General features: G+C 43.2%; 1 long non-coding RNA gene and 1 pseudogene across 2 annotated transcripts; both read left to right on the top strand.

Annotated features, from left to right (window-relative positions):
* The first annotated feature begins 5,756 nt into the window (after positions 1 to 5,756).
* LOC148005830 (uncharacterized) lies at positions 5,757 to 14,906 on the top strand. The gene is made up of 4 exons (XR_015620245.1): positions 5,757 to 5,789; positions 6,446 to 6,498; positions 8,929 to 9,119; positions 12,352 to 14,906. It is a non-coding gene; the product is annotated as an uncharacterized LOC148005830 (long non-coding RNA).
* A 1,206-nt stretch (positions 14,907 to 16,112) lies between these two features.
* LOC148005829 (major urinary protein-like) lies at positions 16,113 to 23,186 on the top strand (annotated as a pseudogene). Its single transcript, XR_015620930.1, has 7 exons — positions 16,113 to 16,248; positions 16,573 to 16,707; positions 16,938 to 17,011; positions 17,691 to 17,801; positions 18,148 to 18,249; positions 18,420 to 18,465; positions 22,851 to 23,186. The product of XR_015620930.1 is annotated as a major urinary protein-like (transcript).
* Positions 23,187 to 24,691: the final 1,505 nt, after the last annotated feature.

The raw sequence follows: 24,691 nt of genomic DNA, 5'->3' as shown, positions 1-24,691 counted from the left end.
AGCTCTTTAAGACTTAGGATGTAGGGCCTGGAGAGATGGTTCCAGTGAGCACTGGATTCTCTCCCACAGGATCTGGCTTTGATTCCCACACAGCAGGTCCTGGGGCCTACTAAGTCTGGGGACCTGTTCACTGGGAGCACATTATGATGTATTTGTGATTGATAAGCTGGACTCCAAGGTGCTTCTCACTAGAAGGGAGATACTCTTATCAGCCTGTATTGGCCCAAATGACCTTTATACTTTACAAATAGGAGGTCGGGTCAAGGAAGGAATGTGGTTGATGTGAGCCCACAGAGCAAGTTTAAGATATATTTGAAAAGAGAACCCAGAGGTTCTGAATTAGCCTTCATTTTATCTCCAAACACTTATGTCTGTATACAGTGGGAGTGTAAGAGGGCCCCAGATCCTATAACTCCATCCGTGATGGAGGTACCATTCAGGCTGTAAGCAGTGTGTAGACAGCACCGCCTGCCAGAACTCAGGGCCTAATCCATCTGAGTGTCTGTGTGTCTTTCTATGTGTCTCTGTCAGTTCTGTTTACCTGTAATGACCAGTGGATTCCTCTGCTATGAGAGCCCCTAGCTTAAGACCTATGCCCAATCCTGTTGAGGACCCAAATGCTTTGGGCTTTGCAAGGCCACCTAAACAAAGAAACATACACACACTCACACACACACACGCACTCGCAAGCACATGCACACACACACACACACACACACACATGCACACACATGCACACACGCACACACACCCTCCACGTGCCCCACTCAGGGAGCAGGAGCACTTGCTTCTTTTGTTGCTTGACTCTCAGTCTCAATCAAGGTTGCTCCCTGTGTGGACGTGGGGAGAGGCCAGGCCTCTCATCCAGGGTACCTTTACTCTAAGCAGCATGAACACAGGGAGGAGGAAATAGCTACCTAAGGTGAGTCTCCCTCTGTTCCACCCATATCTGCTCTAAGCAGCTCCAGAGAAGCAGAAAAGTTCCCCTCAGCTGAGACTGAAGGAGAAGAGAAAGTTCTCCTTTATGATTTATGTCGCCTTTTCAATCAATGATCTGTGTCTAAGGGTTTCATTGCTGTGAGGAGACATCATGACCAAGGTAACTCTAATACAGGAAAACAAGTAATTGGGGTAGCTTACAGTTTTAGAGATTTAGTTCATTATCATCACTGTCGGAAGCGAGGCAGCTTCCAGGCATGCATGGAAGAGTTGAGAGTTCCATATCTTGATCCAAAGGCAGCCAGGAAGAGACTGTATAACGTGGGCTGCCAGGAGGGGAGCTTGAGGATAGTAGCTCAAAGCCCACCCCCACAGTGATGAACTTCTGCCAACAAGGCCACACCTATTCTGACAAGGCCACACACCCTAATGTCACTTCCCAGGAGCCGAGCATATTTAAGCCAACACAATCCACTGTAACCTTAATTTTTTTCAAATCCTATTTTTAATGATGGTTCTTAAACGCTTTAACCTTCCTTATAACCCACCACCCACCAGAGGCAGTAAAAAAAGGAAAGGATATAAGGGAAGTAGACTTGTTTAGAAAAGTTCTTTGGAGCAACTCCAATCTGTGTTGTCCGGAAATTGGCATTTTAGTTCATGCATCATCAGCAGCAGCTCAATCCACGGGCAAACATTTAACAGATACACCAGTAGTCCATTTTGGTAGAATCCAGTTAGCAACAATGGGAACAACCTAGTGGAGACAGCCAGTCTTCAGCTTAGGATCCAGTCAGCAGGGGCCTACAGTAACACCAGAAGTTCTTGGCTGTGTGTGTCTCAGGGATGTGAAGATCGACAAAGCCTTGAGACCCACAAGCTTTGCACAGCTGTAACAATAAGTGAGGCTCTGTCTGTCACTCTGTGGTGTCCTATTTACACCCTCCAAGCATCATGTGTCCACCATGTGTCGTGCCTCAGCATGGGTCGTGACACTCAGCATGTGCATCCAATCAGCCTGAGTCCGCCAAGAAACTGCAGCACACCACTATTCTACCAGAAGGTTTTTGTGGATTTCTCTCTATGTAGTCCTAACAACTGCACCTCAACTATGCCATGTAAGGTGGACCAAAACATGCATGTTGTTAGAAAAGAATCCTTCATGGTGTGTCCTTTCCTGTGCTTGCTTTAGCAGAATATTGTCTCTCCTGGGTCTGCTTTGGCCAAATTACCTTCACGTGTTTGCCTTAGCAAAACACCATCCAACTGTGTTGCTGTAAAATTAGAAAAAAAGCTTTCTTTTACCCCATACTAGATACAGCACCAAACTGCCCCAAGATATCTGGTAGATATCTTCATCTCAGTCAGCAAAGCTTCTCACCTGCTCTGCTCCATCCCATACCACACTGCCTATGACTACTCTCTGAGCCTGGCAACAATCTCTCTACCCATCCAGTTCCCAAGGCAGGATGAACCAGGCCAGAAATATACATCCCAAGTCTGTGGCAGCTTAGTGTCTCCGGCTGCCACATAACTGTCTTCGATTTAAATATCCACATGAAAGAACACACAACACAATAACCTCTGATCCAATTGATAAGATACAATTGCCCACCTATACATACAAAGCCCTGTACACATCCATCCCTTAAGAATATTCATAACCTGTAAATGTGCACAGAGGTATCTTCACATCAGCCTCCATATTCTCTCCGCTGCTTCCTCTGCCTCACTCCAGTCTCCTCCTCTCTCTAAAACTTTTCTCCACTCATCCATCCTTCTCATCCAATGGCAGGCCTCATTCTACCTTTTACCTGCCTTCACCTGTGTGACATCCTACACAACAGACATTCCAACAGCCTTTAAGTTTCCACTTCAACCCACAACCTACCATTCTCTGAAAAAGAGTTTAAAACACAAAACCAAAAATCACTCCTGGACTAGATATGGGGAATGACACAAGACAATACGGCCCGTCAAAACCAGATACTCCCTTCTATCCAACACTGACCGAGCAAACCTTAAGCAATTTTACTAGGTTCACATGCTAAAAAGATTCCCTTTGTTACCAACTCATATTTATCCAGAATCTGAGCACATCTTGGTGGCCACGGTGTCTTTATTGATACTCATAATATCAACGCAGACAGTGTTTGTCTTCTGAGAATCCGTGAATGGTTTAGGACTCATAAGTGTGTCTGTGTGACAGAGTCTGGCCCTCAGGGTCATGGATTAATATTGCTTAAAAACCAACAGTAGAGGCTTTGAAGAAGTCATCCAGGGTTAAGAACTTGGGGTAGTGGGCAGAGTTTATTTGAGCAATTCGTGGAAATCAAATGAAGCAAATATAGATAACTATCGGTTCAAAGGATAAATTCAAAGTAAGTTAGAAAATGTTGCAAGACAATGGGATGAGAACAGGACGTTACAGTTCACTGGGTGAAAAAGCAATGTCAAAGGTTATAACAGTAGATTCCCTCTATATAACTACCTCAAGTGGCAACCAAATTCTACACCTCCAGAATCTACCAAAAAAGGACAAACTCAACTCTAAATGATGTAATATAATTTACATCACAGAATGGAGGAAGTAAAGATTAGAGCCTATAAGTTCTGTCCCTTTGGAGAACCCTGACTAATAAAGATTTTAGTACCAGAAGAGGTTCTAGCACAACAGTAGGTGTGCAAGTGGTGTCCTTGCCCTGTCCAGCTTAGCGCTCAGTCCTATCTCCAGCTCTTTTACAAGACTCCCCGAGCTCGGCCTGATGTTTCACTGTGGGTGTCTGCATCTGTTTCCATTCAGTGCTGGATGAAGCCTCTCAGGGGACAGCTATGCCAGGCTCCTGTCTCCAGGCATAGCAGAGTATCACTAAGACCGTCAGGGTTGACTCTCCAATGGAATGGATCTCAGGTTGGGCAGTCATTGGTCGGCCATTCCCTCAAACTCTGCTCCATCTTTGTCCCTGAACATCATGAAGGCAGGACAAATTTTGGGTTGAAGGTTTTGCAGCTGGATTAATGTCTCTCTCCCTCCACTGGAAGTCCTGCCTGGCTATAGGAGATGGCCACTTCAATCTCCATATTACTGCTAGTAGGCGTCTAGGGTAGGTCATCCCTATAGACTCCCCAGAGCCTCCCTTATCCTAGATCTCCTAGTTTCAGTATTACCTCCCACCAGTTTCTGTTCTCACATCCAGACCTCCCCAGCACCCTCTCCCCACACCTGATCCCTATCGCAGTTCCCCTCCTCACCCCCTCTCCCACCTATCTACCTTTGAAGACTATATTGTTTCCTTCTGAGTGAGATTCTTGAAGCCTCCCTTGGGCCCTCCTAATTACCTTTGAGTCTGTGGATTGTAGTATGGTTATCCTGCACTATGGCTAATGTCTACTTATAAGTGACTAGATACCATGCCTATCTTTCTGGATCTGAACCACCTCACTCAGGACGATATTTTCTAGTTCCATCCATTTGCCCGCAAATTTCACGAATTCTTTGATTTTAATAGCTGAATAGTATTTCATTGTGTAGATGTACCACATTTTCTTTTTTCCATTCATCAGTTGAGGAACATCTGAGCTATTCCCAATTCCTGGCTACTACAAATAAAGCTGCTATGAACACAGTTGAGCGAGTGTCTTTGTGGTAGAGTGGGGTATGCTTGTGGCATATAGCTGAGACTTCAGGTTCATTTCCAATTTTCTGAGAAACTGCCAAATTGATTTCCAAAGTGGTTGTCCAAGTTTGCACTCCCACCAGCAATGGGTGAATATTTCCTTTCCCCACATCTTAACCATCATGTGCTGCCATCTCAGTTTTTTATTATAGCCATTCTGATTGGTATAAGAAGGAATCTCAGAGTCATTTGATTTGCATTTCCTGAGGACCGAGGACTCTGAAAATTCCCTAAGTGCTTCTCAGCCTTTCAAGATTCCTCTGTTGAGAATTCTCTGTTTAGCTCTGTAGCTCAGAGTTATTGGCGTTTTTTGGGGTTTTGTCTCCTGTTCCAATGTGTTCAAGGAAGTTCCCCACTTTCTCTTCTATTAGGTTCAGTATGTCCGGTTTCATGTTGAGGTCCTTGATCCTCTTGGAGTTTGGTTTTGTGCAGGGTGATAGATATGGCTCTATTTGCATTCTTTTACATGCAGACATTCAATTACACCAACACCATTTGATTTAAGATGCTCCTTTTTTCCATTGTATGATTTTGGCTTCTTTATCAAAAATCAGGTTTCCATAGGTGTGTGTGTGTGTGTGTGTGTGTGTGTGTGTGTGTGTGTTTGTGTGTGTATGTGTGTGTGATTTCCAGTCCTTTGATTTTATTCCATTCATCAACCTGTCTGTCTCTGTAACAACACGGTGTAGTTTTTACTATTATTGGATCTGTAGTGCAGCTTGAAATCAGGATGGTGATTCCTCCAGGGGTTCTTTTATCGTTCAGGATTGTTTAGTTTATCCTGGGTTTTTGGTTTTCTATTTGAGGTTGAGAACGGCTCTGTAAAGGTTTGTAATGAATTGCGTTGGAATTATGGTGGTTGTTGCCCTGAACTCATAGATTGCTTCGGGCATTAGGGCCATTTTCGCTGTGTCAATCCTACTGACCTATGAGCATGGGAGTTATTTCGATCTCCTGATAACTCCCTTGATTTCTTTATTCAGGGACTTGAAGTTCTTGTCATACAGGTCTTTCACTTGCTTGGTTAGAGTTACACCACCATAGTTTGCATTATTCATGGCTAATGTAAAGATTGCTGCTTCCGTAATTTCTTTCTCAGCCTGTTTATTGCTTTATAAAGGAGGGCTACTGATTTATTCTGAGTTCATTTTTTCTCTGGCCACTTTGCTGAAGGTGTTTATCAGCTGGTAGAATTTTGGGAGTCATATACGTGTACTATCACATCATCTGTGAATAGTGATACCTTGACTTCTTCCTTTCCAATTTGTTCCCCTTTGATATCCTTTAGTTGTCTTAGTGCTCTAGCTAGAACTTCCTCCAAGCACTATGTTAAATTTATAGAGAGAAAATGGGCAGCCTTGTCTTATCCCTGATTTTAGTGGAACTGCTTTATATTTTTCTTTATTTTTTTTATGTTGGCTTTTGGATTGCTGTATATTGTTTTTATTGTGTTTAGAAATGCACCTTATATATCGGATCTCTCCAAGACATTTAATATGAAGGAGTGTTGGATTATGTCAAAGACTTTTTCTGCATCTAGTGAAATGATCATGTGATATTTTTATTTTAGTTTGTATGTACAGTGAATTGCATTGATGGATTTCTGTACATTGAACCATCCCTATATCCCTGGGATGAAGCCTACATGATCATGGCGAATAATGTTTTTGATGTGTTCCTGGATTCAGTTTGCAAGCATTTTATCAAGAATATAGACATCAATATTCATAGTGTAAATTGGTCTGAAGTTCTCTTTATTTATGGAGTCTTTGTGTGGTTTAGGTATCATTGAATTCTAGAAAATGCTTAATTCATTTCTTTATTTCCAGTGGGTGGACAATGGAGCTGGGAGTCCAGGAACGGCAGCACGCAGCTCAGGGAAGTATTTTGTTAACAATGTGTTTGTACAGATTTTCATGTTTTATTTAAGAACTATTAAGAGAATATCAGGGGTTGTCATATTTAAATTTTGAGATATCAAAGAATGTCTCTTGTGCTTGAAACAATAGATTATTTTATGTGTATGAATGTTTTGCTTGCATGTATGTCTGTGCAGTACATGCACGCAGTGCCCACATAGTGGGTTGGGTCCCTGGAACTAGACTTATGCATTCCTGTGGGTGCTGGGAATTTAACCGGGAGTCATCTCTCCTGTCTATCCCTCTTCTGGTGTCATCCTGCCTTCCCTCCATCATCCATTGGTGACTGAATGCTAACACTGTGCCTGCCAAGTCGCTGACCCGTCTGAGCATGCAGTAGTGTGGATGCATAGTTCCTGGCCTCGGTGGCTTGCAGATTCCCCTGAGTTAATATCTTTGTATTGCAATGTTCCTGTGACAGATACCTAGTTGGGGAAAGGACTTGAGACCTGTGAAGAAAGACTACTCATGGATAGCAGAATGAAATCCCAGACATCATGGTGCAGTATAGCTTAGAGTCCACCCCCAACCTTGAAAAAAAGACTGCTTGGTTGTGAGGAGCGTGAATAGCTAGCCGTCCCAACTGTTAACTGCTTCAGACTCCCTTGTCTTTGAGCTGAGATGCTGGTCTCTTTGGGGTGCACATCCCCCAGCCTATGATCGAGCAAAACTGGGCATAGCATTTCTGCTGGACACAGGATAACTTCCCTTCCTTGTTTCTGCTGTCTCCTAGCTCCCTTCGTCCTTCATGAGTTCCTGGCCAATAATCTCTTTGTCCCCTAAAGTTTGTTTCTGCCTGTTTTCTGGGGACCGCTCTAGGTTTTGGGAGTTAAGCAGGTGGATTACAGTGGCTCCAAGCATCCTCTGATGCTGACAGAAGCAGGTGCTTTAGAACTGATGTTGAGCTGGGGTCAGGAGTCCTAGCTGTCACTCTGCTGGAGGGACTACAGAATATTTCCTCTCTGGGACATGAATCAAATAAGCCCGTGTTTATTGATGTTCTTCTTGGCCCCAAACACATCCTGACACCATGTAAGTGACTCGAATGTTTCCGCAGGCTTTCTGAATGGGGTATTTATTCAATTAGTTGAGGGTAAGACTCAGGTAAAGGTCATTAAATCATTTTCCTATTAGTCAGTTTCAGAAATGCTAGCTAGTTATAAATGGGCCATTAGCTGTTACACGTACACTCCTTAAACCCCATACCCACGTGCTTTGTCTAGTCATTTCTTAACAGTGCGTCAGTCACTCGAGCAGCCCACATGTACTGAGGAGTGTTAAGTGGAAGGGACTTTCTGTTGTCTTCTGCTGCGGAAGCATCTTCTCTCATTACTAGAAAAGCAATAATCTATAGCCAGACGTGGTGCTACAACCTGTAATCTTAGCATTCAGGAGGCTGGAGCTGGGGGACTGCCACAGATCCAAGACCATTCAGAAACTCAGGAAGCTCAAGGCCAGTCTCTATGTGAGTTGCTGGGAAGACAGATCAGTGGAGAAGTACTGGCTGTGAGGGCTGTGTGGGCTCCCAGCAAGGTCAGAGCAGATGCTCAGAACTCACATTAAAAAGGTGGTCATGGCTGCCTTTAACCCCAACACTAGTTAGATGTTGGAGACTGGAGGATTGCTGGGACTTACTGGCCAGCCTGCCTATCTGAAACACACTAAGTCCCAGATTCAGAGGGAGACCCTGTCTGAAGGGGATAAAGTAAAAGAGACAGAGGGAGAAAACTGGCACCCTGTTCTGACTCCTGTGTATACTAGCAAAGGGACAGGCGTGTGCACATGTGTGCACATGTGTGCACACACACCGCAATCAACCAAGAAAAGAAGAGGAGGGGAGAGGAGCAGGAGAAAGAGGAAGAGGAGAAAAGAAAAATGATAATCCCCTAGTCAAGCATTTACCAAATACTTGTAGACCAAGAGGGGCCAGTAGTCATGTCTCATTCAATCTCAAGCTACACCCACTCCTCCACATTTTAAAGAAACCCATGTGCAGTTTCAGTCTGATGTGTCTGGAGCTCTCCAGTGCTGTTCATTCCTCTTTCTCCTATTTAACAATCCTCCCTTCCTGTAAAAACATCCCGACCTGTGTAGTGGAGTTAATAAGAACAAAGGCTCCTGAGTCAGATGGACAGGCTTGGGTTTAAGTCTAAGTTCTCTCGCTGACTTGCTGTATGGCCTTGTATAGTTACTTAATTGTAGGGAGCGGTACATATAGAAAAGATGGCGCTGACATCTGGTGGTCGTTTGTGGTTAACACCCACAAAGCACATGTCCTGGCATTTCTCTGGCAAGCTATCAGGCTGGTGGGATATTCATGCTAATGAGGTATTTCATGATCCACCAATCCCTAGAGGACAAGTATATAGCCATAGCCTGTTTTTGTATTTAAGGCTGGTGCCTTTGTTGCTCGGGGTCCCCGTATCAAGAATGAGGTCTTCCTGCAATAAAGGGTGTTGAGAAGAATCCAACGGTGTTGCGTCTTCCATGCTGGACGAGGTGGTGTTGCAACTGGTGGCCTTTACTGGGATCCGAGGACATCCTTCTGGATTCACAACTCTTCAACCTCAGGATGGCGACGTCGGTAAGTTTCCAGATGGGACAATAAAGCTCCTGGATAAGTGACAATAAAGCTCCTGGCTAAGGGACAATAAAGCTCCCGGGTGAGGGACTATAAAGCTCCCGGACAAGGGACTATAAAGTTCCCTTTTAGGGACAATAAAGTTCTCTGGACTAAGCAGAGGCGATGAAAGCCTTTGTTTAGAGGTAAAAAGGTTTGTGGAACACAGCAATGTTGTTTTCCCCAATGGATCCTCTGTGGGTTGGACTAGCACTTTTGCCTTTTACCCTTTTTGTGTGGTGGTGTTGTACTGTTTGAATTGCCACCATCCCGGGCATGAGTGCATTTGCTGGGAAGAGCCCACTAATGATGAGCTACAAGATCGTGTGTAAATAAACACGTCAGCCTGCCCTGCTCGTAAATGGATTGTAAATAAGCTCGTAAAACATGGAAAACTCACACTCCACCCCGCTCCTGTTAGCTCCTCAGGAGCTTCTTGGTGAGCGTAAGCTTAAAATCAAAAGGAAATTTAATTTTATGGACCCCGATCTAGTGGCAGTGTGTTGGTTGATAGCCAACATTATTTTTTGAAACATAGTGTTTTATCTGTGCTTCTGCTCGCAGCCCACACAGTAGGGGGGAGCGAAACTAGCTGTGGAGCTGCTTTAGTGAGCATGGGGACTTCTCAGTCTCACCCAATATTTCTGGCTCTTCAAGAGCTGTTTGAAAGAAAAAGGCTTAGGATGAAAAGAAGCACTCTAGAGAGATTTCTTAGTGAATGTGATGCCATTGCACCTTGGTTCACTGTCTCTGGGAATCTCACAGTGGGCAGCTGAGATCAGAAATGCTGTCAGCACGCTATAAAAAAGGGACAGGCTGCGTTAGAAATGCTACAGGAGGAATGATCTGAAAAGGCTGAGAGTGAGGCGAGGGAGGACTCTAAGGAAAACAAGAACAAGAAAAGAATTTATCCATCCCTCAAATAACAGGGTAAGAGAAAAAAAAATTCCAGTTGCTGCCTTTAGTGGCCTGACCTTCAACGCTTGCTCACAGAAGGAGAGTGTTCATTAAGAGAAGTTCTTTAAGGGAGCATGCCTTATCTGCTGGCCTTATTCCAAGAGAGGAGTTGATCTCCAACATTAAGTTACTTTTCCCGTTGGTCATCATTAACATGGAGAGTGCCTTTGGTCCTATCCCTTCAACAGCCAGTTCCTGTCCCTATGGTCAAAATGCCCCAGGTTTGGGGACAGGGGTGCCCCTGAAATAGTTTCAGAAAAAGTCCGCAGAAGACTGTGAGTAACTTTGTTTTCCCAGACAGAACAGGCTTTACTCTATGATGATAAGAGGAGAAAGTCTTGGCACCAGCTCTTCAACTTAATCCAACTGGAGGCTGTGGCCAAGGTCAAGATTAATGTTTTCTTTTCCATGGGCCTTTAGCCCACTGAGACAGTTTGATAAAGGGCTGCTACTGATGTCCTGAAAGTCCCAGGTGAACTGGTTACAATTCTTTTGTCAGCCACTTGATGAAAAGATCATTTAGAAACTTTAAATGACTTTCAGAAATTACTAGGAAGCATAAATTGGATTCGACCCTATATTAAAATGCCCAATGTAGAGTTACAACCACTCTATGAGATCCTAAAAGGGGATTCTCAGCTTACTTCACCCCGTGCTTTAACCAATGAAGCACAATTATCCTTAAGGAAAGTAGAAGAAAGACTGGATAAAGCAATGATAAGAAGGTGCAAGGAAAAGGAAGATCTCCTTTAGTGTATACTGAGAATCTTTCATCAGCCTACAGGAGTGCTATGGCAACAAGGACCGCTTCTTTGGATTTATCACCATATTTCTCCTAATAAGACCCTTGAATATTACCCTTCTGCTGTTGCACAGCTTGCTATGTTAGGTGCAAAATCTTGATTTCAGAATTTTGGTATTGTACCAAAGAAAATTATTATACCTATACTACAGCTCAGATGGAAACATTGTGTGCCGTGATAGATGATTGGGCCATATTACGCTGTAGTTTTGATGGAGAGTTTGACAATCATTATCCTAAGGATCCTTTGTTACAATTTTTTACTGAACATCCAGTGATTTTTTCCTAAGGTCACTGCCTCAGAGCCTTTGTCTGGAGCATTAGATATTTATACAGATGGCTCCAAAACAGGTGTAGATGCCTATATGGTTGATTCTCAAGAAGGAGTATTAATTCAATACAGTCCAGGCACCTGCCAAATTACAGAATGTAATATTGTATTGGAAGTTGTTAAAAGATTTCATGATTCCTTTAATTTAATTTCTGATTCTGCTTATGTAGTTAATGCTGTGTGCTCATTTGAAATTGCAGGGCCAATTAGGTCGACTAGTACTGTACGTCAAATTCTTTCAGAATTACAAAAATTGATTGGTGCCAGAAAAATACATTTTTCAGACAACATATTCGAGCTCATACTAATTTGCCTGGTCCCATGGCCAGCAATAACGCCCTGGTGGATGCCAGTACTCGTAGAGAGTTTATTTTTCATGCAGCTCCAGTTGATCTCGCTAGAGATTTGCATCAAAAGTTTCATGTTCCTGCCTTCACTCTTCAACAAAAATTTAAAACCTCTAGAGCTGCAGCTCGTGCTATGGTATTTCGTTGCCAGAATTTTATTCAATTTCACCACCCTCCTCAGGTGGGAATTAACCCTCATGGTCCGATTCTGCTAAAAATTTGGTAGATGGATGTCACACACATATCTCAATTTGGAAATTTAAAATATGCTCATGTTTCTTTTGATACCTGTTCCGCGGTATTATACATGCCACTTTGATGACTGGTGAAAAAGCTCGTAATGCCATTAGTCATTGCTTAGAGGCGTCGGCAGCCTGGGGAAAGCCTGATAGTCTCAAGACAGACAATGAGCCTGCCTACACTGCAAAGTCCTTTCAGGCATTTTGCCAGACAATGCAGGTCAAGCATACTACTGGATTACGGTAAAATCCCCAGGGTCAAGGAATTGTGGAAAGAGCACATCGTCCCTTAAAAGAGCTTATACAAAAACAAAAAGGGATAATTGTTTACGGCAAAACACCAAGAGAACAGTTGTCATTAGTGCTTTTTAATTTGAACATTTTAGTCTTGGATGCACATGGCCGCACTACAACTATGACTAATGCAGAAGTCAAGTGGAAGGATGTCTTAACTGATGAATGGCGTGGCCCAGATACCGTGATTTTGAGATCTAGGAGAGCTGTTTGTGTTTTTCCACAGAATCAAGACAACCCAATTTGGGTGCCTGAGCATTTCACTTGCCAACTGCCTCCTGCCACTCCAGACAATGGAACTGTGCACTCTATTATTGCTGGAAATGGTAATCCAGGTTGATTCACTCACTCTGTGGCCTATTGCCAGACCCTGGCCATTACTTATGCCAGTTCATAGCAATTCTACTGTTTTGCCAACCTTCTTCTCCACCTCCTGTTTGCGTGATGTTCCCTGTATAGTGCCTAATGGAGAATTGTCCCAACGGTATACTGCCACTAATCTTTCTTTGTTGCATACATTATGTTTCACTCTTAAAAATTCCTCCCTGCCTTGTATATGGCTGCGAAGGACAACATTGGCTAATTTGTTGGATCCTATGAGCAATAGTGCTATGGGCACTGACTATCCTGGCTGCTTTGAGTCAAGTTACCCAAGGAGCCTCTTCAGGCAGTGGAGACACATCAATCAATAATTCTGCTGAGTTGAACATTACAACTTTGATTATGATGCATAATTGTAGTTTTCCATCACGCCTGGGGCAAGGCAATCACACACTAGATAACTCTACCTGTCGTAAAGTCCTACGTACTTGCCCCCATATCAAGCGTTTCCACCTAATTTTACCCCATGTCAGAGTCCATTCCATAGAGCAAAACAATTCCTACGGCGATTTGAATTTTCCACTCCTCTTGGGAATGTACAGTATGATCAGGGGGAAAATAAGTCTGGCAAAAATAATTTTTGGCCTTGGTATCAATGGGTATTATCAAATGAGCAGGGAGCATACACATCTCTAATTCCTTTTGCCTGATTATTAGGTGAAAACTTTACAGTGTATAATATTTCAGCCACTAGAACAAATAACAAAACCAGTTTAGTAAATGTAAAGATTAATGGCCTTTTAGCAAATGATACTGCCGTTGGGGCTTCAGTATGTGTTAGACCACCTTTCTTCTTTCTGATAAGCACTACTGTAAGCGATGATGCTTTAAATTTTAACAACTCTGATGTAGTCTGCTATTTAGCTGAATACTTGGATGGCACCAATGATACTGCAGTGATGGTCAAGATTCCCTCCTTTGTGCCAATTCCAGTAGAGGCCAACCCAGATAGTTTTCCCATACTTCATTTACTAAGAACCAAAGGGGATTTTGGTATTATGGCAGCTATAACTTCAGACATTTTACTATCAGCCGCTGCAGCAACACCAGCCAAGATTGCTATGACTAATCAAGTACAGACGGCTGAGACTATCAACCAGAATGTGGAAAGAACCGCAGTGGCATTAGAGATACAAGAAGAATTTAATGCCCACTTGACTGGCTTTCTATTAACTAATCAACGAATGGATTTAATTCAAGAACAAATTGAAGCACTATATCATATGACACAGCTGTCCTGCATTTCCTCCCTTAGAGGTTTATGCATTACTCCTTTGCAAGCTAATATTTCTCAGTATTCTCAAGAGAGCAAAGAAATCTCGAATTATCTGAAAGTAAACTGCTCCATGAAAGTGGAGTAACTATCAAGATTATTACTGATGCAGATTGCTGTCCTTAAAAACACTAGATTGGAACGTATCACGTTTGGAGATTTCACCTCATGGATTATCAATGCTTCCTCCTTTTTGAAAGAATGGGTTGGCATGTTTGCCTGGGGGGCCATTGTCCTTTTGGGATGTGGAGTATGTCTATGGCTCTTCTGCAATTTACAACGAGAACATGCCAGACACAAAGCGATTGTTTACCAGGCTATGGTTGCCATTGAAAGTCGTGCTTCTCCCAACATATGGCTGGCCTCTTTGAAAAATTAAGAGTTTGCCCTAGATCCTATTTTGTCACTGTCATGTGAACTCATTGTCTCCAGAGACGGGCAACTGTCCTCAGGCTAGGACCAACCTAAGACAGGGGCCCGGTGTCGATAGGGTAACCCAGTAATGGGAATGGCCGAGCTGCCAGGAGGAACGACCTAAGACAGGAGCAATGACAATATTGACGTGACACCCTGATCTAGACCAGTCACAGACAGAGGTGGCTACACCCCATTTGAACATACGGACTGGTCAAATGCTCCTCTGCCCAGTTTCTCCCCAATAAAAACGCACGTATAGCCCAGAATGGTGTGTTACAGCATAAGTTCATTTATTGCCATTGGGGTGCAGTACTAATTGCAAGAGTAGCCCGCCATAACCGAGTTGGGCACTCTGTGAGACATGTCTGATCTCTCTCAGACCACTACCTCCATCTATTGGCTTCTTTTTTTTTTTTCATGATACAAAAAAGGAGGAGTTGTAGGGAGCGGCACATATAGATAAAAGATGGCGCTGACATCTGGTGGTCATTTGTGGTTAACATCCACAAAGCACATGTCCTGGCATTTCTCTGGCAAGCTATCAGGCTGGAGTGATATTCATGCTAATGAGGTATTTCATGTTCCACCAATCCCTAGAGGACAAGTATATAGCCATAGCCTGTTTTGTATATAAGGCTGGTGCCTTTGTTGCTCGGGGTCCCCGTATCAAGAATGAGGTGTTACTTCAATAAAGACTGTTGAGAAGAATCCAACGGTGTTGCATCTTCCTTGCTGGACGAGGTGGGCATTGCACTTGATCTTTCTGAGTCTTAGCTAACAGTATGGAAAGTTGAAAATAAATAGTACAAACTATAGAGAGTTGATACAAAGTGGAAATAAAACCTATCGAGGACTTGCCTCCTTCTTGATTTCTTTATTTCCCCACATCAAACACTATTATATGTTTCTAGTTCCAGGGTAAATAAAATTTATAAGGATACAAAATATGTTCCCGTTATAACTGTGCTTCTTTGTAAGCAGACTCTTGACATCATTTCCACTTGGACTTCCATGAGCAAATATGACTTTGAACATGAGATTATGTCCAGTCAGTTAAAGTCCAACGTTTTCTGTGGTAAACAGCTGAAGCAGTTTACATTACTAAGTTAGCAGTTTGCATTCTGTGGTCAAGCTTTTGGGGTGGGTTTGGGGGTGGGGCTGTCAGCTTAGCTTCGGAAGACCATTCCTGATAATCTTTTTAAGTTAAGATTTATTATTTTTATGCATATGTGACTGAATGAGTGAGTTCATATGTACCACATGTGTACAGGGGATCACAGGGGCCAAAAGAGGGTCATTTCCTGTGACTGGAGTTAGAGTCAGTTGTGAGATGCCATGTGAGTGCTGGGAATTGAACCTGGGTCCTCAGCAAGAACAGGTTTCAAAGAATCAGATTCCTTCTTTTGCCCTCCTTCTGACTTCCTTGGGCCCAGGTGTGTGCATGGTACACATGCAAAACCAATACTCATATGAATGAAATGTGAATGAACCTTTTCAAAGAAAACCCAAGTAATTCAGCTTCTTCCACACTCCACTCAAGTCTTGAAGCAAAGATTCTCTCCATGCTTGACCTTCCAGTTCAGTACCCACCTACTCCATAACTGGCTTTCTGATTCCAAGTCAGATCCAAACTTGCATCTGGTTCTTGATGGCAGCCCTCTAGAACTTCCACTGTTTTTCTTGGGAATATGTTTTGCGAAATGAATGAGTGATAGAATCAATCCATAAGATATGACATTGCCAAGTTTTAAAAGGACAGGAACAATCCTTGGCTTCACATCAATACATGAGAAAACATTCCCCAAAGCCTGAGGGAAGGAGGCCCACATGAGAAGGAAAAAAAAACTGGAACCCAGAGAGCATATAAAGACGAGCAAAGTGCCGGAGGTGGAGTGTGGGCACCATCAGCAGAGAGATTGACCCGACAGAGAGGCAATTCTATTCCCTACCAACATGAAGCTGTTGCTGCTGCTGCTGTGTCTGGGCCTGACCCTGGTCTGTGGCCATGCAGAAGAAGCTAGTTCCGTGATAGGGAACCTCGATGTGGACAAGGTAGGCTCAGCGAATAGTAACTTCTGACTCAGAGAGTGCTTTGGAGAACTCTTGAGTCCTCTGAGGACTCCCTCTGAGCGGGTCCTCTGAGGGGATGGGTATAGTGGCTTGTTCTATTAGACAAAGGAATGGCTTCAGACCTTGAAGTAAGATCAGTTGTATGCTATTCAGATCTAACAACGTTTGGGGACCTCTGCACTCAATGAGAGGCAGGGGCAGAATGTTAGGTATTGTGACAACTCTATCAAGCCAAATTCAAGAAGAAACACATCCATGCGGTATCCCTAACCCCTTATCCCTTAAGCATATTCTTATCCATTACAGCTCAATGGGGATTGGTTTTTCGATTGTCGTGGCCTCTGACAAAAGAGAAAAGATAGAAGAGAATGGCAGCATGAGAGTTTTTATGCAGCACATCAATGTCTTGGAGAATTCCTTAGGCTTCAAGTTCCGTATTAAGTAAGTGAGCTATCTGCCCTTAGCTGAGGAGGAAGAAATAAGAGCAAATTCATGATTACTAAAGTATCAGACAGAAACGAAATAACATTTAAAAAACTGCCATTTTGCTAATTTTGCAAAAATATTCAAAAGTTAAATGGAATCAGAAACTGGATATATATACAGAGTAGAGGGTGAAGAAGCCAGCCAGATCAACAATCCCCTAAGCACCAGCTTGCTCTGTTTTACAGGGAAAATGGAGTGTGCACAGAATTTTCTTTGGTTGCCTACAAAATGGCAAATGATGCAGAATATTTTGTTGAGTGTAAGTATATAGAATGCCTATATATCTATCTACAAGGAATTCAGTAAACCCTACTACCTTTGTCGTGTGTGTGTGTGTGTGTGTGTGTGTGTGTCTGTGTGTGTGTGTGTGTGTGTGTGTTGCTGGGAATTGAACTCAGGAACTTGCACTTCCCAGTCAAACTTTCTACTAGCGAACTCACCACAACCCCTTGTAGAATCTCAAGAACTTCCTGACATGGTTGATTTAGCCAGGGACATGGGTCCATCTAATAGCTAGCGCCCAGTGGCAGGCAAGGGGGATGAGTATGGTGTGGTGGAATCTGATACTGCCCGGTAGCTAGCACTGATGCACATTGCTCAGGATGTAGCCATGTGAGACGGCAGACTTATGAAAGACAGACGTGTCATTTGAAGGTGCTGAGGGAGGCAGGTGAGCCTCAGAGAGGATGAGAGAGAGAGTGAGTCACTGCTGTGGCTAAGTGTTCTCTAGTGGGCATCGTCCCAGGGCCCCCTTCCTTAGAAGTTACTTCATCGAGTCCAGAAAGCTACAGATGGGTAGCAGCAGACATCCCCGCCCCATGTCTCTTCCAGGATATGTATTTTAATGATTTTTTATGTTTGGTGTAGAACAGGTAAAGGGTTTACATGATTTCTTGCAGACCAGAGAATTTCTGAGCTGTATCAAATTTCCTCCACAGATGACGGAGAGAATACATTTACTATACTTAAGACAGACTATAACAATTATGTCATGTTTCATCTCGTTAATGTCAAGAACGGGGAAACCTTCCAGCTGATGGAGCTTTACGGTAAAGTATTTCCACACGGACACTGATCTTGGGGTGGGAAAAGAGTAAAGGAACTCTAGCTTTAGTATGGTCTTCCCGGCTTGGTCCACCTCTTTCTCAGTTCCCGAAGATCGACAATGTTCACCTGCACCCTGTCTCAAGCACAGTGATGGGCACACTCTGAAATCTCTCTGTGTGCCAGAAGGCCATTCCATGGGTGCCACATTCAGGATAGATTGGATCCACACTTGTCAACCATGTCACCAGTCATTTTCTCATCCTATTGGGGGAGCCCCTGTTCCCTCACTTAGTCCTGTGGTCAATGCCTAGGACACAGCTGCTATAAGCACTGCTGCTCTTTTCACAGGCAGAACAAAGGATCTGAGTTCAGACACCAAGGTAAAGTTTGCAAAGCTATGCAAGGCGCATGGAATCACTAGGGACAATATCATTGACCTAACCAAGACTGGTAAGTCAGGATTCACTTATTTTTCTTGTCCTGAATATTATATCTTAGAAGAAATAAACCTGGGGGATTGGCTATCAGCCGTTTGTTGAAAGGTGGAGAGGCACCTCATTTTCTCTTCGGGGAATAACGTGGACCTGGTACCTGAACACGTTCTTGTTCTCACCCTGCAGATCGCTGTCTCCAGGCCCGAGGTTGAAGAAAGGCCTGAGCCTCCAGGTGGGCAATCTCCAGTGAGAGCAAGGAGGGGGTGGGCATGGAGCAGGCCCTTCCAAAAGCGTTAGTATTGTGCCCCCAATTTATTATAAGAAGAATTTGATAAGGAGTCTTTGAGGAGAGCTTGGAAAATGGCTTTCAATTATGTGGATTTGTGACTATCTGGTCCTATTTTGAGCTCTAAAGTAAAGTGACCCAAGCACTTAGGCAAGAAAACAAGGGAGTGAGTTTTCGATAGTTGCTGCATGGTTGTGTAAAAAGGGCTCAGCGATGTGTTAAGTGACATTAAGAGTTAAAGTTTCAAACAGAGATTAGCAGGATGTGAGTATGACTGCTCTTCAGAGTCTGTGGCCCACTCCATCCCACTCTGGACAATAAGATCTTCATCTGAACTCCATACAACCTTGGCTTATTACCTGGAAGTGGAGTTACATGATCTCCACTTCTCCTCCAGTCTGGAGAGCAGACTCCTTTGACCCCTCTTTCCCATTTCCCAAGACATCACTCAGATAATGTAGGAAACTCTTTAAAAGTGGCCAAGGCTTTCATCATTATTCCTCAAGGCAATGTCCATTCTTCAGAGCTTCTTATGCCAAATGTTGTGGAAACAAGCCTCAGACCTTTCGTTACTTCATTTTCATATGCCATCTGTAAGGAAAGAGTCATTTATTCTATGCTTTAATCCCCGTTTTCCAGGAAAGAGCATATGTCAGCAGCTTGACAGCACACCTAAGAGCTCTAGAACAAAAAGAAGCAAATACACCCAGGAGGAGTAGAAGGCAGGAAATAATCAAACTCAGAGCAGAAATCAACCAAGTAGAAACAAAAAGGACCATAGAAAGAATCCACAAAACCAAAAGTTGGTTCTTTGAGAAAATCAACAAGATAGATAAACCCTTAGCCAGATTAACGAGAGGACACAGAGAGTGCGGCCAAATTAACAAAATCAGAAATGAAAAGGGAGACATAACAACAGATTCAGAGGAAATACAAAAAAATCATCAGATCTTACTATAAAAACCTATATTCAACAAAACTTGAAAATCTTCAGGAAATGGACAATTTCCTAGACAGATACCAGGTACCGAAGTTAAATCAGGAACAGATAAACCAGTTAAACAACCCCATAACTCCTAAGGAAATAGAAGTAGTCATTAAAGGTCTCCCAACCAAAAAGAGCCCAGGTCCAGACGGGTTTAGTGCAGAATTCAATCACACCTTCATAGAAGACCTCATACCAATATTATCCAAACTATTCCACAAAATTGAAACAGATGGAACACTACCGAATTCCTTCTATGAAGCCACAATTACTCTTATACCTAAACCACACAAAGACACAACAAAGAAAGAGAACTTCAGACCAATTTCCCTTATGAATATCGACGCAAAAATACTCAACAAAATCCTGGCAAACCGAATCCAAGAGCACATCAAAACAATCATCCACCATGATCAAGTAGGCTTCATCCCAGGCATGCAGGGATGGTTTAATATACGGAAAACCATCAACGTGATCCATTATATAAACAAACTGAAAGAACAAAACCACATGATCATTTCATTAGATGCTGAGAAAGCATTTGACAAAATTCAACACCCCTTCATGATAAAAGTCCTGGAAAGAAAAGGAATTCCAGGCCCATACATGAACATAGTAAAAGCCATATACAGCAAACCAGTTGCTAACATTAAACTAAATGGAGAGAAACTTGAAGCAATCCCACTAAAATCATGGACTAGACAAGGCTGCCCACTCTCTCCCTACTTATTCAATATAGTTCTTGATGTTCTAGCCAGAGCAATCAGACAACAAAAGGAGGTCAAGGGGATACAGATCGGAAAAGAAGAAGTCAAAATATCACTATTTGCAGATGATATGATAGTATACTTACGTGATCCCAAAAGTTCCACCAGAGAACTACAGAAGCTGATACACAACTTCTGCAAAGTGGCTGGGTATAAAATTAACTCAAATAAATCGGTTGCCTTCCTCTATACAAAAGAGAAACGAGCCGAGAAAGTAATTAGGGAAACGACACCCTTCATAATAGACCCAAATAATATAAAGTACCTCGGTGTGACTTTAACAAAGCAAGTAAAAGATCTGTATAATAAGAAAAAGATCTGTATAATAAGTCACTGAAGAAGGAAATTGAAGAAGACCTCAGAAGATGGAAAGATCTCCCATGCTCATCGATTGGCAGGATTAATATAGTAAAAATGGCCATTTTACCAAAAGCGATCTACAGATTCAATGCAATCCCCATCAAAATACCAATCCAATTCTTCAAAGAGTTAGACAGAACAATTTGCAAATTCATCTGGAATAACAAAAAACCCAGGATAGCTAAAGCTATCCTCAACAATAAAAGGAATTCAGGGGGAATCACTATTCCTGAACTCAAGCTGTATTACAGAGCAATAGTGATGAAAACTGCATGGTATTGGTACATAGACAGACAGATAGACCAATGGAATAGAATTGAAGACCCAGAAATGAACCCACACATATGGTCACCTGATTTTTGAAAAAGGAGCCAAAACCATCAAATGGAAAAAAGAGAATTTTCAGCAAATGGTGCTGGTTCAACTGGAGGTCAACATGTAGAAGAATGCAGATTGATCCATGCTTATCACATTGTACAAAGCCTAAGTCCAACTGGATCAAGGACCTCCACATCAAACTAGACACACTCAAACTAATAGAAGAAAAACTAGGGAAGCATCTGGAACACATGGGCACTGGAAAAAATTTCCTAAACAAAACACCAATGGCTTACGCTCTAAGATCAAGAATCGACAAATGGGATCTCATAAAACTGCAAAGCTTCTGTAAGGCCAAGGACACTGTGGTTAGGACAAAACGGCAACCAACAGATTGGGAAAAGATCTTTACCAATCCTACAACAGATAGAGGCATTATATCCAAAATATACAAAGAAATCAAGAAGTTAGACCGCAGGGAAACAAATAACCCTATTAAAAAATGGGGTTCAGAACTAAACAAAGAATTCACAGCTGAGGAATGCCGAATGGCTGAGAAACACCTAAGGAAATGTTCAACAACTTTAGTCATAAGGGAAATGCAAATCAAAACAACCCTGAGATTTCACCTCACACCAGTGAGAATGGCTAAGATCAAAAACACAGGGGACAACAGATGCTGGCGAGGATGTGGAGAAAGAGGAACACTCCTCCATTGTTGGTGGGATTGCAGACTGGTACAACCATTCTGGAAATCAGTCTGGAGGATCCTCAGAAAATTGGACATTGAACTGCCTGAGGATCCAGCTGTACCTCTCTTGGGCATATACCCAAAAGATACCTCAACATATAAAAGAGACACGTGCTCCACTATGTTCATCGCAGCCTTATTTATAATAGCCAGAAAATGGAAAGAACCCAGATGCCCTTCAACAGAAGAATGGATACAGAAAATGTGGTACATCTACACAATGGAATATTACTCAGCTATCAAAAACAACGAGTTTATGAAATTCGTAGGCAAATGGTTGGAACTGGAAAATATCATCCTGAGTGAGCTAACCCAATCACAGAAAGACATACATGGTATGCACTCATTGATAAGTGGCTATTAGCCCAATTAGCTTGAATTACCCTAGATGCCTAGAACAAATGAAACGCAAGACGGATGATCAAAATGTGAATGCTTCACTCCTTCTTTAAAAGGGGAACAAGAATACCCTTGGCAGGGAAGAGAGAGGCAAAGATTAAAACAGAGACTGAAGGAACACCCATTCAGAGCCTGCCCCACATGTGGCCCATACATATACAGCCACCCAATTAGACAGGATGGATGAAGCAAAGAAGTGCAGACCGACAGGAGCCGGATGTAGATCGCTCCTGAGAGACACAGCCAGAATACAGCAAATACAGAGGTGAATGTCAGCAGCAAACCACTGAACTGAGAATAGGACCCCCGTTGAAGGAATCAGAGAAAGAGCTTGAAGGGGCTCGAGACCCCATATGTACAACAATGCCAAGCAACCAGAGCTTCCAGGGACTAAGCCACTACCTAAAGACTATACATGGACTGACCCTGGACTCTGACCTCATAGGTAGCAATGAATATCCTAGTAAGAGCACCAGTGGAAGGGGAAGCCCTGGGTCCTGCTAAGACTGAACCCCCAGTGAACTAGACTGGTGGGGGGAGGGTGGCAATGGGGGGAGGGTTGGGAGGGGAACACCCATAAGGAAGGGGAGTGGGGAGGGGAATTTTTGCCCGGATACCGGGAAAGGGAATAACACTCGAAATGTATATAAGAAATACTCAAGTTAATAAAAAAAAATCCCCGTTATCTGGCAAATAATGTTGATTAGATTGCAGGGCAAGATCTATTTCTTCATCCTTTGTTCTATACAAGAGTGCCTCTCTGTCCAGAAGTCAATCCAAGAAGTGCTTAATGGTTTCCTGTATTCTTTCTTCCTGGATTACTCAGTGCTGAGTGGAGACTTCTCACCAGGACTCCAGCATCACCATTTCCTGTCCATGGAGCATCCTGAGACAAATTCTGCGATCTGATTTCCATCCTGTGTCACAGAAAAGTGCAATCCCGGTCTCTCCAGCATCTTCCCTAGTTACCCAGGACAGCACATCGAGAATTAAAAGCTTTCTTAAATTTCTCTTTGCCCCACCCATGATCATTCCGCACAAATTTCTTGCTCTTGCAGTTCAATAAATGATTACCCTTGCACTTAAATGTATGTCTATGTGTCCAGAGGGCTAACATTTGAGAGAATGAGGGGACCTCCTGCGTCCTGTACCCATGATCTTTCCTCATGTCCCAGAATATAAGCTGAGTCTCAGGATTTCACCACCTCTGGAGCAGTCCCAAGACCTGATGAATGCTCTCTAGGGCTCCTTCCTTAGAGGCTTTATAAGTACCATAGACGCATAAGACTTGCTGCACGATTCTTCCATCCATAGACGATCTTTTCCAATACATCGAAGAGAGACACATCTTTCTAAGGCTATGGCTGCTCAACATGGTTCGGGACATGCCAGGGGTCGGGGGAGGTCTGGTCATTAGAGACCCAATGGATAAAGACAAAAGTTTGCCCAGCACCCCATAGCATCCTCTGGCCCCTAGATCAAGAGATAAATTTGGTTCAAGCTCAGGATCCTGGAACAAGTTCTTGCTGTGGTTTGCTACAATATGGCAAAATGCTGTTGAGAGAGCCAACCAATTATGCTGAAATCTCTCTGTGTCTCTCTGTCTCCCCCACCCCTGCCACCTTCCATATCATTCTCTTACCAAAGCCTCCTCAGTTGCTTCAGCCGCATCCATGCACCACCATGCCTGGCTTTTCACTTTTAGACTTGGCAAAAATTTAAGAGACAAAAAACCAAATTGTTCTCAAGCTAAGCTATCCTTGAGAATACTTACCAAATTAGGTAACAGTTCCAGTCCAGGACTCTGTGGAAGATAGAAAATGTCCTGATATGGTGCCATAAGCCAAGTGACCGCAACCCAGAGAAAGGTCCAGACAAACTCGCTAGTCCCAGGTCAACATGGCAGCTGGAGTTCACCTAAAGCCTTCCCCCTTCGATACCAAACACTTTGTGGAAATGAGATGTGAAATAGTAGAAACATTCAAAGCCAAGGATGAAATTCTAAACACCAAAGACAGAGCCAATCCCTTTGTAAAGAAGAAGAGAGGGAAGAGGTGAGGGTTGATATGGTCAAACTGTCCAATTCCCTGTGGACTGAATAAGAATGATAGGAGTCAGTAACGTTCATGGCTGTCTGTGGCTTTTCCTCAGAAGGAATGGGAGCAGCTGGAACCTGGGCAGAGAAACGTGTACAAAGATACAAAGCTAGAGACCTGCAGCAATCCAGCCTCGATGGGTAAGGACAGTTCCCCACCACCCAGAACATGTTCCCTGCTGTCCCTTCCTCCTCAAGTCCTTCATGTTTCCCTTTGATGTTTTCTTGTTTTGTTTTGTTTTATTTTGGCAGTGGTTGTGTTGGTGGTGGTGGTGGTGGTGGTGGTGGTGGTGGTGGTGGTGGTGGTGGTGGTGGTTGTTCAGGGAGTTTTGATCCCTTTTTAGTACTGTTAGGGTTTTGAATCTCAGCCCATGCCTGGATAGAAAATAGTAAGATACCATGGTTCCCATGGTTTCACGTGGCATGGTTTAATGAGACAAGAATCAAGAGAGGAAAGGTGGCCCAGTCATGGGCACCTGGAGGAGGAGGGTGGGACA

Source organism: Rattus norvegicus, chromosome 5 (genome assembly GCF_021556685.1).
Source record: "Rattus norvegicus strain SHRSP/BbbUtx chromosome 5, alternate assembly SHRSP_T2T, whole genome shotgun sequence".
In the NCBI taxonomy this organism is placed as follows: domain Eukaryota; kingdom Metazoa; phylum Chordata; class Mammalia; order Rodentia; family Muridae; genus Rattus; species Rattus norvegicus.
Note: the sequence above shows the minus strand (reverse complement) of the source record. Positions and strands in the feature narration are given on the sequence as shown.